Consider the following 15,125-nt stretch of genomic DNA (forward strand, 5'->3'; position numbering starts at 1 on the left):
ACAGAAGGAGATGTGATGACAGAAGCACAGTGGGGAGAGAGAGAGACAGACAGACAGACAGGAAGCTGCTACGTAACTGGCCTTGAAGATGGAGGAAGGAACCACAAGCCAAGGAATGCATGTGGCCTCCAGAAGCTGGAAAAGACAGGGGATTGGATTCTCCCCTAGCCCCTCCAGAAGGAAGGCAGCTCTGTGAACACCTTGATTTAGCCTTTAAGACCCCATTTCTGACTTCTCACCTCCAGAACTGTAAGATAATAAATTTGTGTTTTTAGGCCCCTAAGTGGTAATTTGTTACAACAGCAATTGGAAACTAACACAATGAGGAAATACAGCTTTTTAGGAAATAGTAAGTAGTACGTTTGGATGTAGTCTAGGGTATTTGCAGGGGAGGAGTGGGAAATAGGGCTGAATCTGCAGGTTGGGAAAGGAGCAGGCATCTTGGCATGAGTGAACACAAATATTTGCTAAATGCATTTATTGCATATTATTAGGGCTTGAATTGTATCTCCTGTCCCCCTGCCCCCAGTTCATATACTGAAATCCTAACCCCTAGAACTTTAGAATGTGACCTTTCTTGGAAATAGGATGCAATGAGTTAAGGTGAGGTTATACTGTAGAAGGGTGGGCTCCTAATCCAACAGAACTGGTGTCCTTATGAAAGGGGAAATCTGGACAGATTCACACAGGGAGAACACCACGTGAAGATGAAGGCAGAGATCAGGGTGATGCTTCTAGAAGCCAAGGAACACTGAAGATTGCCAGCAAGCCACCAGGAGCTGGGGGAGAGGCCTGGATCATATTCCTCCTCACAGCCCTCAGAAGGAACCAACCCTGCCAACACCTTGATCTCAGACTTCCAGCCTCCAGACCTGTGAGATAATAAATTTCTGTTGTTTAAGCCACTCAGTTTGTGGTACTTTGTTACGGCAGCCCTAGCAAACTAATCCACATCTATTTAGGAAAAAGTGAGGAGGCATGGAAGGCGTCAATACTGTGACTTTGGATAGTGGTGTGGGATGGTCTGGAGAGTGAGAGGAGCCATGAGGGCTAAATGGGAATGCAACAGAATGCAGGAAACTTAGAGTTAGTACAGCAATGCATTTTGGTCATTAAAACTTCCAAACCTAAAGTCATGACGTATGATGCTTATGGGGACAACAGGGCAGATTATTTGAAATCATGGCTCTCCTGGAAAACCTGATCTGTGTCAGCAGTTTGCAAGTCTACCACACAGAACACTAGTCCCACAGAATGCTCTGAAAGAAAAACATTTTTTCAGTCAAATAAATTAGGAAAACTCAATATTTTTGAGTATTAAAGGTTCTGAGAAGCCTTGCAGAAAAAAAATCAATTCAACCTAGTATAATTCAGTACTTCTCGAACTTATTGAACATGCCACCCTTTTTTCATAGAACCCATATTCATATCCATGGAACCTTCTTGGGACATCTTTCTCTAGGTGTGTCCCATGCTCTAAGACCTATGCTGTCCAATACAGTATCAGTAGCGGCTATTGAACTTTAGAAATGTAGTCTGATTGAGATATACTTTGAGTATAATGTACACTAGATTTCAAAGCCTTAATATTAAAAAAAGAATGTAAGGTATGACGTTAATAAATTTTGTATTGACTACCATATTAAAATAACAATACTTTGGACATACTAGGTTAAATAAAATATGTTATGAAAATTAATTTCCCCTTTTTAAAAAAATTTTTTGTGACTACTAGAAATTTGAACATACGTATGTGGCCAAAATTATATTTCTGTTGGACAGCACTGCTCTCGACTATCCTATTTGCTTAGTGTTCTCTCTGATTTCTAGGTTTTTAAAAAAAAATGTGAAAGGTCTGAGGTTTTGTCCTATTTACAAGCTAACAAGTTAGCTTGTCACAGTTTCAAGAATGCTAATAGAAGACATAAGACTCATGGATCAAAGTTAAAGGATAGTTTATTATTCACAGCAATAGCAGTAGCCAGAGTACCAGCACTCTTTTTTTTGCACTAGTTCCCTGAGTCCCAGTTCCCATGGGCAATATGAAGATACCTACACAGCCAAAGGGTGGCATTACAGGGAGAGGAATCCTGAGATTAGGAAAACCAAATCTTCTATAATGATCAGTTAGCATGCCTACCCTGTGCTCCAAAGGGATGCATTATCTTTATTATACTGGACAGTAAGCATGTCTACCCTTTGCTTCTGGAAGAAGACACTATCTCTATTTTCTAAGACTGAAAGTAAACCTGCCCTTTGCTGTGAATGGAGGCACTCACTCTATCTGGCTATACAAATATCCTTGAAAAGGTAATCTGGAACAAAGGGCAATCAGTGCCTCACTTGCAAGATGGGAGACAATTCTAATGTCTCTGCACAACAGGTCTCTTCTCCAAGAACTTGTGACTAAGAAAAGATGTGGAAATGAAGACAACTCCTTGACTTTCCAACCCATGCCTAAGGGATTAAAGATGAGGAAAACTCTTAAATGGAAATCCAGGAGAGAATCTCATTCCCCAGTGTACAGGAGAATGTCAGAGTCTAGATGGGGTTATGTTCTTCCTGCCACATTTTTGCCCTCTTGGATGTTGTCTCAAGAGCTAGAAGATAATCTTTAGCACTTGGTCAAGTTTCCTGGACTGCTCTGATGTGTGTGTCAGGGCCTGATGAGAAAGCTCAAGCATGCACAGGACCTGGCAGTTCTCCCATTGGTCTGGTATGGTACCGACCATGCCTTAATCCCCTGCCTTAATCACTTTTTTCCTTGCATAATAATAAAATACAATATAATAGTAATAAAGCACTACATATGTAGAACATTTATTGTCAAATATCTAATAAATATCAATACTTATAGAACTTATATGGTCAAATATATAATATACACCTTCAAAACTTCTTAGGGTAGCAGTAACTAAATCCAATAATAATATCATTGTGTAAAATATCTTCTGTAATTGTCTTCTGAATTTTTGGAATCTTGTTTTGGCTATTCACAATGGTGGAAATTTTTCTCCTTTGGAAAATGGTTATATTTCTGTAAAAAGTTATTCATAGCCAGGCACAGTGAATGCATTGAGTAATACAGTAGGGTATTATTACTTTTTAAAATAAGCAGAGTTTGATTTTAAGATTCTGTCTTATTGCTTAAAGCGGCTCATGAAGTAGTTTTAACGTGATTTCAAAAGAGGAGTTCCAAAATTATTTTGAGTAAAGGCAGCATTTCCTGAATAAATAAATACCTTTATAAAGTGACTGATTGGAAAGTGTATGCTCTTTCTGATTGCATAAATGATAGTAATGTTGTTTGTAAATCATTCTTCATTTAACAGCCGTGCCCTATTCCTCTGTGAGTGTATTAATAACAGTAGCTGACAATTATGGATTACTTACACCGTGCTGAATACTTTATATGTATTAATCATCAAAAAGTCCTATTTACAGGGAGGAAACTGAAGCACAGAAAAGTTTAGTAAAATCCAAAAGCATTGGGTTAATTTGTAGCAGACTCAGAATTTGAACAAGGGCATATTTTGCATATATACTACTGCATCGAGCCGAATTAAAGTGGCAAAGTTTGAAATATGCATCATTACGTGTCAAATTCAGTATTTTCAAGAACATTTAACCAAAGATTTGTACTTATGCTGAAAAAATCAAGTCCTTTTTTGGACTTTTATACTCTATACCGTATATATTGGTTCCATTCAGTTTCAATAGCTCATTTTCATATTCAATGTAGCTCTTGAGTTCAAAAAGAATGTGAAAATCTCATGAGAGACGTAACTCCGGTTTTGCCTTTAAGTGTATTTTCAATTTGTTATATTTATATATTCAAAATAATGGACAGAAAGAAGATATAGAAAAGCCTTTGAATTCTATTAAACCATGCATAAAAACACCACATACACCAGGAAGGAAATAACCAGCTTCGAAATCAGGGAGCTAAGAACCAATCTTATTACATAGTCTTTATAGGCTGCTTTGTGTAGAAATTTCTAGTTACAGGAAAATTGTAATTGACACCATTCTTTGAAGTCTTAGAAATAGAATATAAATGTTTGGCCCTGATTTTGAAGAGCGGTACAAAAATGTATCCCAGAAGAATAGCCTAGAAATAAGATTCATTCATTCATTCACATTCTTAATTCAATAAATAGTTATTTAGGGCACTGTATGTGAATGGTAAAATGCTAGGGGATGCAGAGGATACAAAGATGTAAGAAACAATATGCCTGCCTTCATAGAATTTGCAATCTAGTTGAAGAAATAAAACATGTGCACAATTAACCAACTTCACTGAGCACTTGTCATGTGTCTATGTTTTATTAGGCACTGAGGATACAAATATGAGTAAAACACCTTTTGTAATCAAGAAAAGTTCTTGGAATAAACTTGATCTTTATGAGGAATGACTGTGTAGCATTTAGTTTGAGGAAGAAGTAAGTTTCCTGTCATCAGAGGTGTGATTCATAGGCTGGTGGTGACATATTGGGGATATATCGAAAGGGAGCTAAAACATAGACTGATTGGTTGCAGTATTTGACTGTTACATACCTTCAAATCTTGAGATTCTAGACTCAATGACTTTAAGCTTCTCTGTGCTTTAAGCTTCTCTGTGCTTCTTTCAGAGGTAGATAGGTGTTTCAGAAATTCTCGAGTCATCTTGTGTCTGCAGTTGCCTCTCCAGGTTCAGATGGAGTCTTCCTGCTCTGGAGGAGTTGAAATGTTCCTTTCGAAGTACTAATCAGTGTTTTTAAACATAGGAAGTCTTATCAGCCCAGAAAACACTGTTGTTGTTTCTTCTTTTCAAGCCTCATTCAAGGATCATGTTTCTTCACTTAAAAAACTATGAAGTAATCACAAAGATTGATCAAAATTCAGTACACAGTATTCAGCCCTTTTAAAAATGGCTTCCCACAGTTTGTCCAAAATCAAAGCTTTTTTCTTGAAAGGATCTGACTCACTTCAAATAGCATGCAGAGTGCTGTACTTGGGGGCAACTAATTGGATTTATCAAATGTGAAAGGGAAAATGGAGATCTATTACAGCAAAAGCATGATGTGGCTACAATGCTCTTTTTAAAAATGTTTTGACGTATTGGCCTCTAAGTTGGTCTGCTTTCTTATTTTGGTTTAAAAGTTTGAGACTAATGAAAATAAAGTATTTCCACATCCAAAAAAGCAATGTAAATTTCCATTTTGCCTTTTTTCTATAAAATTAACCTAGATAATTGGATTAAAAAATTTTTTTGAGATGTGGAATTTTCTTTGTTTAATTTTACTTCTTAGTCTTTCTCCTAAAGGCTTCTCCTATAAAATTTTATCTCAGAAGAAAGAAGACTTTTCCAGTGATTCTAAAACTGGAATGGGTTTCTACTGAGAGTTTTGTTCTGTCATGAGCCATTACCACGCGTCTACTGTGGCAGACGGTGTGGATCTGGTGGCAGACGAAGGAATCTGTATGAGTTGGAGCTATAGAGACAAATGAAACAGATGTTCAAATCATCTCAATCATGGTCTACATGGATAGAACCCCAGAACCATCTGACTGGCAACTAGGGTTGGTTTGGCTGCTTACAGATGGAAGGTTAGAATGGGAAAACCATTGAGGAGCATGTTTGCTTTTGTAAAGTGAGTTTGAAAGTTTGCTGCTGTTTTAAAATAATTTTCAAAAAAGCAGTGTGGGGTAGCAACTAAGACTGTAGATTTATAACCGGATTGGCTGGGTTCATATCCAGACTCCACTGCTTACTAACTTTTCGTTTTCTCTTTAGACAAGTTTCTTATACACTCTGTGCCTCAGTTTCCTCACCTTTAAATTGAGGATAATATTAGTACCTCAGTAGTTGTAAGGATTGAATGAGTAATACATGTAAACAGCTGTGACCAATGCCTGGCATAGTAAGCACTCAATAAATTCTCAACCCTGTGAGGTAGGTGTGAGGGTTAATTTTATGAGAATTTACATAAACTTCTCAACCTAACTGGCTAAGGGATGCCCAGAGAGCTGGTAAAATGTTGTTTCTGGGTGTGTCTGTGAGGGTGTTTCTGGAAGAGGTTCGACTCAGTAGACTTAGTAAAGAAGATGCTCTTCCCAATGCAGGTGGACGTCATCCAATCATTGAGGGCCTGAATAGAACAAAAAGGCAGAGGAAGGGAGAATTTGCTCTTGGCTTGAGCTGGGACGTCCATCTTCTCCTGCCCTCAGATATCAGCACTCTTGGTTCTTGGGCCTTCAGACTTGGACTGGGACTACACCATTGGCTCCTCTGGTTCTCAAGCCTTCACGTTTGGACTGGAACTGCACCACCAGCTTCCTGAGCCTCCAGCTTGCAGACTGCAGCCTCCCTAATCGCATGAGCCAATCTCTCATAATAAATCTCCTTCTATATATCTATGAATAGTCTACTGATTCTGTTTCTCTAGAGAACACTGATACTCATATCAAATACTCATATCAAATACTCATATCAAAATCCCTACTTTATAGATGAGGAAGTTAAGGCACCAAACAGTGAAGCAATTTGCCCAAGAGCACACAGCTGGTAAGTGGCAGAGCTGGGATTTGAACCCAGGCACTGTGGCTTGAGATTGTATACAATCACTCCAGTATATACGAGAAATTTTGGTTAAATTTTAGTGGCACTGTCAAGATGGGGTCTCAGTTTGTTGAAATATTGAATACTACGTAAGAAAAATGCCTTTAAAATACTAACTATTGCTAATAAAAACATAGTTAAGCCTATTAAGCCTCAAGAGAAAAAGAACAAAAGTATCCTACAACTGTGTAACTGAATACTACTTTAACAGATAAATCGAGAATGTTGTTGTTAAGGTCACATTGAGATGAAATTTGAACCAGTGGGTGAAGATGAGTGGCTTATTGCACAGCTCACTCACTTAGGAATATTAATCTAATAAAATTGATTAAATTATTTCCATTATTTTTCTTGGCCCCCAGGAAAGTCAATAAAAGCTAAAGTATGATAGAGTCACATTAGGTCAGATTCAACTAAGAGTAAGGGTCTTGAGGAAATTGAATTTTTGCAAATGTCTTTTTAGCTTCTCTGGGCTGGCTAGAGTTGTTTCCACTGAACTGACTATCTATAAGTTCCAGTTTGAAGTATTTGCTTCCTGAAGCCACCTGCTTTCTGAAGCACTTGACCATGACACAGGACAGTGTCATGGTCACTGCCATTGGAAAATTGCCATTCTGACATTGCAGAATAGCCCAGTGATTTAAGAGCACGGATGGTATGATGGTGGAGTCAGACCAAGGGGGTTCAGAATCCAGCTTTGCCACTTCTTGCTATGTGACATTGGACAAGTTACTTAATCGCTCTATACTTCATTTTCTTCATGTACAAAGGGGAGTTAGCAAAACCCACCTCATGGGTCATTGGGAGGATTAAATGAGATAACATGAGTAAATCTTAGATGGATGAGCCACACATAGGAAGAATATTGGACAGGCTAGCTCTTGTTAATGCTGTTGCTGATGGCCCACAGGCTGGCTTGTTCACTTGGCTGATGTATTCACCAGTGATGAAGTTGCATGCATCTATACTTTAATTGCAGTATATGAAGTAGAGGAAAACCTCAGTTTAAGCATCATGAGGTTAATCAGACCTTTTAATTAATATAATTTTAAAAACACTTTGATTTTATCAGGAAAAAATAAATAAAAATAATACCATCATGTTTTAAGAACTAAGTAAAGTGGGCCGGCCCCGTGGCTTAGCGGTTAGGTGCGTGCGCTCCGCTGCCGGCGGCCCGGGTTCGGATCCCGGGTGCGCACCGAGGCACCGCTCCTCCAGCCATGCTGAGGCCGCGTCCCACATACAGCAACTAGAAGGATGTGCAGCTATGACAGACAACTATGTACTGGGGCTTTGGGGGAAAAATAAATAAATAAAATCTTTAAAAAAAAAAAAAAAAGAACTAAGTAAAGAGAAAACGACAGTGTTTACACAAAACCCCAGGAAACTCCCAATCTCAAACCTTTCAGGATATCTCCTAGATCAGTTCAAGTTCAGTCTCATTTATAATAGCTTTTGAATCTATCATATGATGTGCTCATCACTGATAAATTCTGACAATATTCCTCATGTATCCTAGGTCAGTCCCTTAACATTTCTGAGCCTCAATTTTCTCATTTATAAAACCAAAGTACTCTTCGCCCTGCTTGACTCACTGGATAGTTGGGAAGGAGATGAGATGCTATACCTAAAACAAGCCCACTGTGTCTAAAATATCAAGCTATTATATATTGGGCAAAATATGGTATTACTTTAAGAATTATTCTTAAGTGTTACAACATCCTCAGGTTTAAAAAAGCAAATTAATCTAGTCCCCTAAAATGACAAGGACAAAAAAATAGACCCAGTCTGGATATCTGCCATTTCTAAGCTAGGATCTTGATCAGGCCACTTAGTCACCTTGGTCTACTCTTTTTACATTGCAGCACGGCATGTTAGGGCAGGAAAGATCTATAAAGCTCCCAGGTTCAGATTTAAACGTCCACCTGCCTATTTGATAATTCCACTTGGGTATCCTCTGCATATCCATTAAACATCTCAAAGATAATGTGTCAAAACAGAACTCTTAATTTTCCCCATCAGATTTGTTCCTATCTTAGTCTTTATCCATTTCAGTTAAGAGTTTCACCATGAATCCAGGTTTTCAGGACAAAAACCTAGGAATCAGCTATCACCAAGATGGTAGTGTAGGAGACCCCAGCCTCCATCCCCCAACAAAGATCAACAATTAGACAGCCATCCATGAACAAGAACAGCTCTGGGAGAACTTGGGAGTCCACTTAAGAAACTTCAGCAGCACAGAGGAACAGAAAACCTGAGAACAACTGCACAAAAAGGGAGGGAAGAACAGTTTCATTTTGATTGCTTCTTCAAATGTGCAGATATCTATGCAAGGATCACTAAGAATTAGGGAAACATGACTCCACCAAGGAATGTAGTACATCCAGTAACTGACACCCACAACGTGGAGACACGGGAATCGCCTGACAAAGAATTCAAAACAATTGTGCTAAATAAGCTCAGAAAGCTACAAGAGAATGCAAATAAACAATTTTTGATAACCTATGGAATAGGAAAAATATTTTCAAGCCATATATATGATAGTGTTAATGTCTAAAATATATAAAGGACTCAAGCAACTCAATGGCAAAAAAATTACAAATAATCCAATTAAAAAATGAGAAAAGGACCTGAACAGATGTTTTTCCAAAGAAGATATATGAGTGACCAACAGGTACATGAAAAGGTGCTCAACGTCTCTAATCATAAGGGAAATGCAAATCAAAACCACAATGAGATATCATCTCATGCCTGTTAGAATGGCTATCCTCAAGAAGACAAGAGATAACAAATGCTGGTGGGGATCTACCACATGATCCTGTAAGGAACTACCACATGATCCAGCAATTCTACTTCTGGGTATATATCCAAAGGAAATGAGAGCACTATGTTGAAGAGATACCTGCACCCTCATGTTCATTGCAGCAATATTCACAATAGCCAAGACATGGAAACAACCTAGGCCTTCATCGTGGATGAATGGATAAAGAAAATGTGGTATATATACCCACTAAAATATTATTCAGCCATAAAAAAGAAGGAAATCCTGTCATTTGCAATAACACGGATGAACCTGGAGGGCATCACGCCAAATGAAATAAGTCAGACAGAGAAAGACAAATACGGTATGATCTCATGTATATGTGGAACCTAAAAACACCAAACTCAGAGACAGAGAGTAGAATGGTGTTTGCCAGGGGCTGAGGGGTGAGGGAAATGGGGAGATGTTGGTCAGAGGGTACAAACTTTCTATTATGAGATGAATAGGTTCCAAGGGTCCAATATACAGCACGGTGACTCTAGTTAACAATACTGTTATTATGCACTTGAAAGTTGCTATTAGGGGCCGGCCCCATGACTTAGCGGTTAAGTGCATGCGCTCCACTACTAGTGGCCCAGGTTCAGATCCCGGGTGTGCACCGACACACTGCCTGTCCGGGCATGCTGAGGCCGCGTCCCACATACAGCAACTAGAACGATGTGCAACTATGACATACAACTACCTACTGGGGCTTTGGGGAGAAAAAGGGAAAAAAAGGAGGAGGACGTTAGCTCAGGGCCGGTCTTCCTCAGCAAAAAGAGGAGGATTGGCATGGATGTTAGCTCAGGGCTGATCTCCCTCACAAAAAATAAATAAATAAATAAATAAATAAAGTGGCTATTAGAGTAGAGCTTTAATATTCTCACCATAACGACGACAACAAAATGGTAATTATGTGAGGTGAAGGATATGTTAACTTACCCTATTGTGTTAAGCATTTCACAATATATACGTGTATCAGATCATCACATTGTACACCTTAAATGTCCACAATGTTATTTGTCAATTACATCTCAATAAAGCTGGAAAAAAAAACCCCCTAGGAGTCATATTCAAATCAGTCTGTTGGTTTTATCAGCTTTACCTCCGAAATACATCTGATCACTTTTCATTATCTCCACTTCTCATCATTTCCAGTGCCATCACTGCTTTAGTAGCCTTTGCTTTATTCCATAGGTGAGGGAGGGATTTCCACCCTAGAGTTATAGGGATGGACGAACCCCTCACACCCAACTCTGGACAGATGAGATGGACAGCAGCTTATTAGTCACACTTACTTACGGCCCAGGGGACACCACATACCATGCAGGGTATCGTACTTGGGAGTTGTACGTGGGAACAGAGTGAACAAGCAGAGGCTGAGAGAGACAGGCTTTGTAGCAAGATGGTGGGGTGCCCCATGGTTCCTGCAGAAGGATGTGACTGTCTTATTTGAGTAGTTCTGCAGGCTGGTGGGGAATCAAAAGTTGCTATTCTGGGATGAGCAGGAATTGCACCCAGTCTGTTTGCCAAGGAGGGATGTTTGGCTAGGAAACCTTATCTGTGGGGGCAGAGGGAGAGGGGAACTTGTGGTTAGGCTGCTTGATGCCCTTCTGATTTACCAGATGTTAAGGCAGCACATTAGTTCATACACCACAGTCAACCTAGTCCAAGGCATCGTAATGTCTTACTGGAATTACTGTAACATTCTGCTTCCTCACAATCTTCCTAAAACCTATTCTCCATACAGCAATTAGAAAGATCTTTCGTAAGAGATAATCAGATTATAACTCTCCCTGCTTAATACCCCTCTATGACTTCCTGTGATATTTGGAATAAAATTGAAACTTCTTACCGTGGTCCACAAGTTTCAGATGATCTGATTCCCACTTTCTCTTTCAGTCTCAAATACAAACCCTTAGGCTCCTTCTCATCACCCACACTTGAGCAAAATCTCTACCCTTTGAAAACACCAAGCTCCTTCCAATCTTAGGGACTTTGCACCTGTGGTTATTTCTACCTGGAAAGCTCTGCCCAAGAGCTATATTTGAAGGCCTCCTCTTCATCATGCAGGTCTTTGTCAAATGTCACTTTCTGAGAGACCCTACCACATCACTGAGCTAATGGTGGCCTATGCACTTTCCAGTCACTCTCTGGCCCAGCGCCTTGCTGCATTTTCTTCATAGCACTAATCACCACTAAAGTTATCTTAAGTATTTGTTAATTGATTTATTTGTAAGTTTCCCAAGGGCGAGGATTTTGTTTTGTTCGTCATTGTATCCCTAGCACCTACAGCAGTGCCTGGCACATAGAGGGCGCTCGATAAGTATTTGTTGAACAAAAGAATACAACTTAATGTGTCTTTAATCTCTGCTTAAACACTTCAGTCGGATACTCTCCCGCAGCCCAGCATGATCTTGGGAACTCAAGGATTCTGGAAATGCCAACCTAAGAAAATAACCTTTTCTATCATTCTCCAAATATCCCCGCACCCTGAAGCTGACTCTTTTATTAGTGGCTTTTTGAGGGCTAAAAAAGTATTTACTTTGATGACTTTCACTGTTGGTTCTTTCAATATGAGAACAGTCCAGTCCTGGCATCACACTTGTTTTATATTGTGGGAATGCTGCTGACAGTCCCTACTGGATTGCTAATGCTCCTCTTGGATCATGAGATGAGATCCAGCTGGAAAGGAGGCTTAGCTGTCAGTTGCTTCTCAATATCTCCTCCCTTTTCTGCATCCAAACATGAAACCAACTACATCATTCTCCACTGAGCTATAAACTCACTCTTTGCTGGCTTTCATAATGATCTGTAGGATCCCACTCTCAGAGAGCTTGAATCAGCCTAAATTTATTAAGAGACCAGGCAGGGTTCTGCATGGTGCTTCACCAATGGTATGAGAAAAGACTTGAGAGAACACAAAAAAAGGGTAATTTGTCACAGAACTGATTTGCCTTGGAAGGAAAAATTTATTTCCCCTAAGAAGCTGAGAGCCCTTCAATAAGCATTAGGTCCACTGCTGACAAATTGGCTTTCCAATATTGTTTTCTTTATGACAACACAGTCAAAGTGGTGTACTCCCTCCCAATAACCATGATGACCCTAACAAATAAGGAAACAATTATTTTCAACTTTCGATTCTTCTTTGTTAAGCAATAAAGGATGAGAGAAGAAAGTAATGTTGAAATTCAATTTTATTTCCACAGTCTGTAGGTATTTTATTTTTACATTCTTAGATTTTCTTGCCCAAAGCAATGGTATTCTATGACCATTTAATTTCAAAAGTGTAAGAAAAACAGCCCACAGACATTCCCACTAGTATTATGAGACAATGTGCATACCCCTTTTATGATAATATCCATTTAGTATATAACACTTCCCTCTTATTATTATTATTATTTTTTATTTTATTGTTTTATTATTTTTATTTATTTATTTATTTATTTTTGTGAGGAAGATCAGCCCTGAGCTAACATCCATGCCAATCCTCCTCATTTTGCTGAGGAAGACTGGCCCTGAGCTAACATCTGTGCCCATCTTCCTCCACTTTATGTGGGACGCCACCACAGCATGGCCTGACAAGCGGTGCGTTGTTGGGCACCGGGGATCCGAACCCAGGCCGCCACCAGTGGAGCGTGTGCACTTAACCGCTATGCCACGAGGCCGGCCCAACGCTTCCCTTTTAATGATCTGAAATTCCTATACAAATTGACCCAGTGCTAAGTCAAGCATAAATATAAATTTATGGGTGAAAAATTAAAGCAGTGGTTATAAAGATTGCCAATTGTAAATATGGGGAAAAGCTGTTCTAAGGGAGTAAAATAATTGGACCACTTTTGTGTCTATAGTGTTGTTGCTGAAGAAAGACAATTTTGGCTTAACCATTGACATGTTTAGAATCCAACCTGTAGTTAGGTCAGTTGCACGGTGATTAAAATAGATGAAAACTTTAGTGTTGAGGTGTTTAGGTAAGTTTGGACTTACCTCAAACTAAAACAACCAACCAGCCAACTTAATGTCTGGCCATATTGGTTTTCTATTGTTGCCATAAGACATTACCACAAAATTGGCTGCTTAAAACAACACACATTTATTATCTCTCAGTTCCGTAAGCAGAATTCCATGTGCGTTCTTCTGTTCCGGCCTGCACAAGGTGAAATTAAGATGTTGGCCAGCGTGGGCCCTTATCTGGAGGCTCGGGGGAGAATTCACATCCAAGCTCATTCAGTTGGTGGCAGAATTCAGTTCCTTGACGTTGTAGGGCTCAAGTCCCTGTTTCTTTGCTGGTTATCAGCCGGGAACCTCTTCCAGCTCCTTGAGGCTGCCTGTGTTCCTCATCAGGTTGCGTCCTCTCTGACTTCCCTTCTGCCTCATCTCTTCACCAGCCACCAACTGGAAAAAGCGTTCTGCTTTTAGGGGCTCATGTAATTAGATTGGGCCCACCTGGATAATCCAGAATAATCTCTCTCTCTCTCATTGGGTCTGGAACCTTAATTACATCTGCAAAGTCCCTTTTGTCATATTCACAGATTTCAGATATTAGGGTGTGGACAACTTTGCGGGACCATTTTGCCACCACACTGGCTTATAAAGCTCCAGCTGATATGGGATCTACCTCATTCTCTTGATGTGGTATGTTGCATTCACACTAGCCTATTTCTGTTTCTTAACTATGCCATGTCTCTTCTCTCCTCAGGACCTTTGCTCTTGCTGTGACTTTTGCTGGGAATGCTCTGCCCCAGATCTTCGTAAAGCTTCTTCTTTCTCCTCTTTCAGGTCTGAGTGTAAATGTCACCTCCTTCGAGAGGCAATCCCTGGTCCTCCTTGTAAAGTTGCCTCTCAGTCCTTTAGTCACTCTCTCCCATGACGGTATTTTATTTTCTTTATAAATCCTCTTTATTACTTGTTTGTCTACCTGTTGATTGTCTGCCTCCGCCCACATGATTTAAGCTTCCTGAGGCCAGGGGCGGTGGCTGCCTTGCTTACTACCACATCCCCTGTGTCAAGATCAGTGCCCAGGAAGGACTCAATATTTGTTGCTTGACCTGTGTTTTAGTTCTTTCTTTAAATGAATAAAATTAACAATTTTGTACCACTTTACCTTTTAGTTATTTATTTATTTTTTCTTTCTTTTTTTTTTTGTGAGGAGATCAGCCCCGTGCTAACATCCGCCAATCCTCCTCTTTTTTGTTTTTGCTGAGGAAGACCGGCCCTGGGCTGACATCCGTGCCCATCTTCCTCCACGTTATATGGGACGCCGCCACAGCATGGCTTGAAAGCAGTGCGTCGGTGTGCGCCCGGGATCTGAACCAGCGAACCCCGGGCGGCCGCAGCAGAGCGCGTGCACTTAACAGCTTGCGCCACCGGGCTGGCCCCTACCTTTTAGTTATTTTAATGAAAGACATTATATGTAATAAATACAGTTCACCTGCCATGAAAATAGGTACATGTCTAGCCAAAAACAAAGCCGGATTTCAAGGAAATTGGGCAGTTGACCTGTGCGATCAGGCTCAGAGCAGGGCTGTTCTGCCCCAGCTGCACCGTAGAATCACCCGGGAAACACAAAAGAGAAAGTGATTTTCAGGCCCCGCACCAGACTGATTGAGGCAGAATCCCCGGCAATGGGCCTCTGGTGTACTTTCAGGTCTTCCCAGTGTCCTCCCGTGATGACCAACAGCTGTTGCAAGAGCTCCAGAGTCTCAAGGCTGAAGCTGGAGAAGC

Source organism: Ceratotherium simum, chromosome 17, assembly GCF_057802395.1.
Source record: "Ceratotherium simum simum isolate JZ-2026a chromosome 17, ASM5780239v1, whole genome shotgun sequence".
NCBI lineage: Eukaryota > Metazoa > Chordata > Mammalia > Perissodactyla > Rhinocerotidae > Ceratotherium > Ceratotherium simum.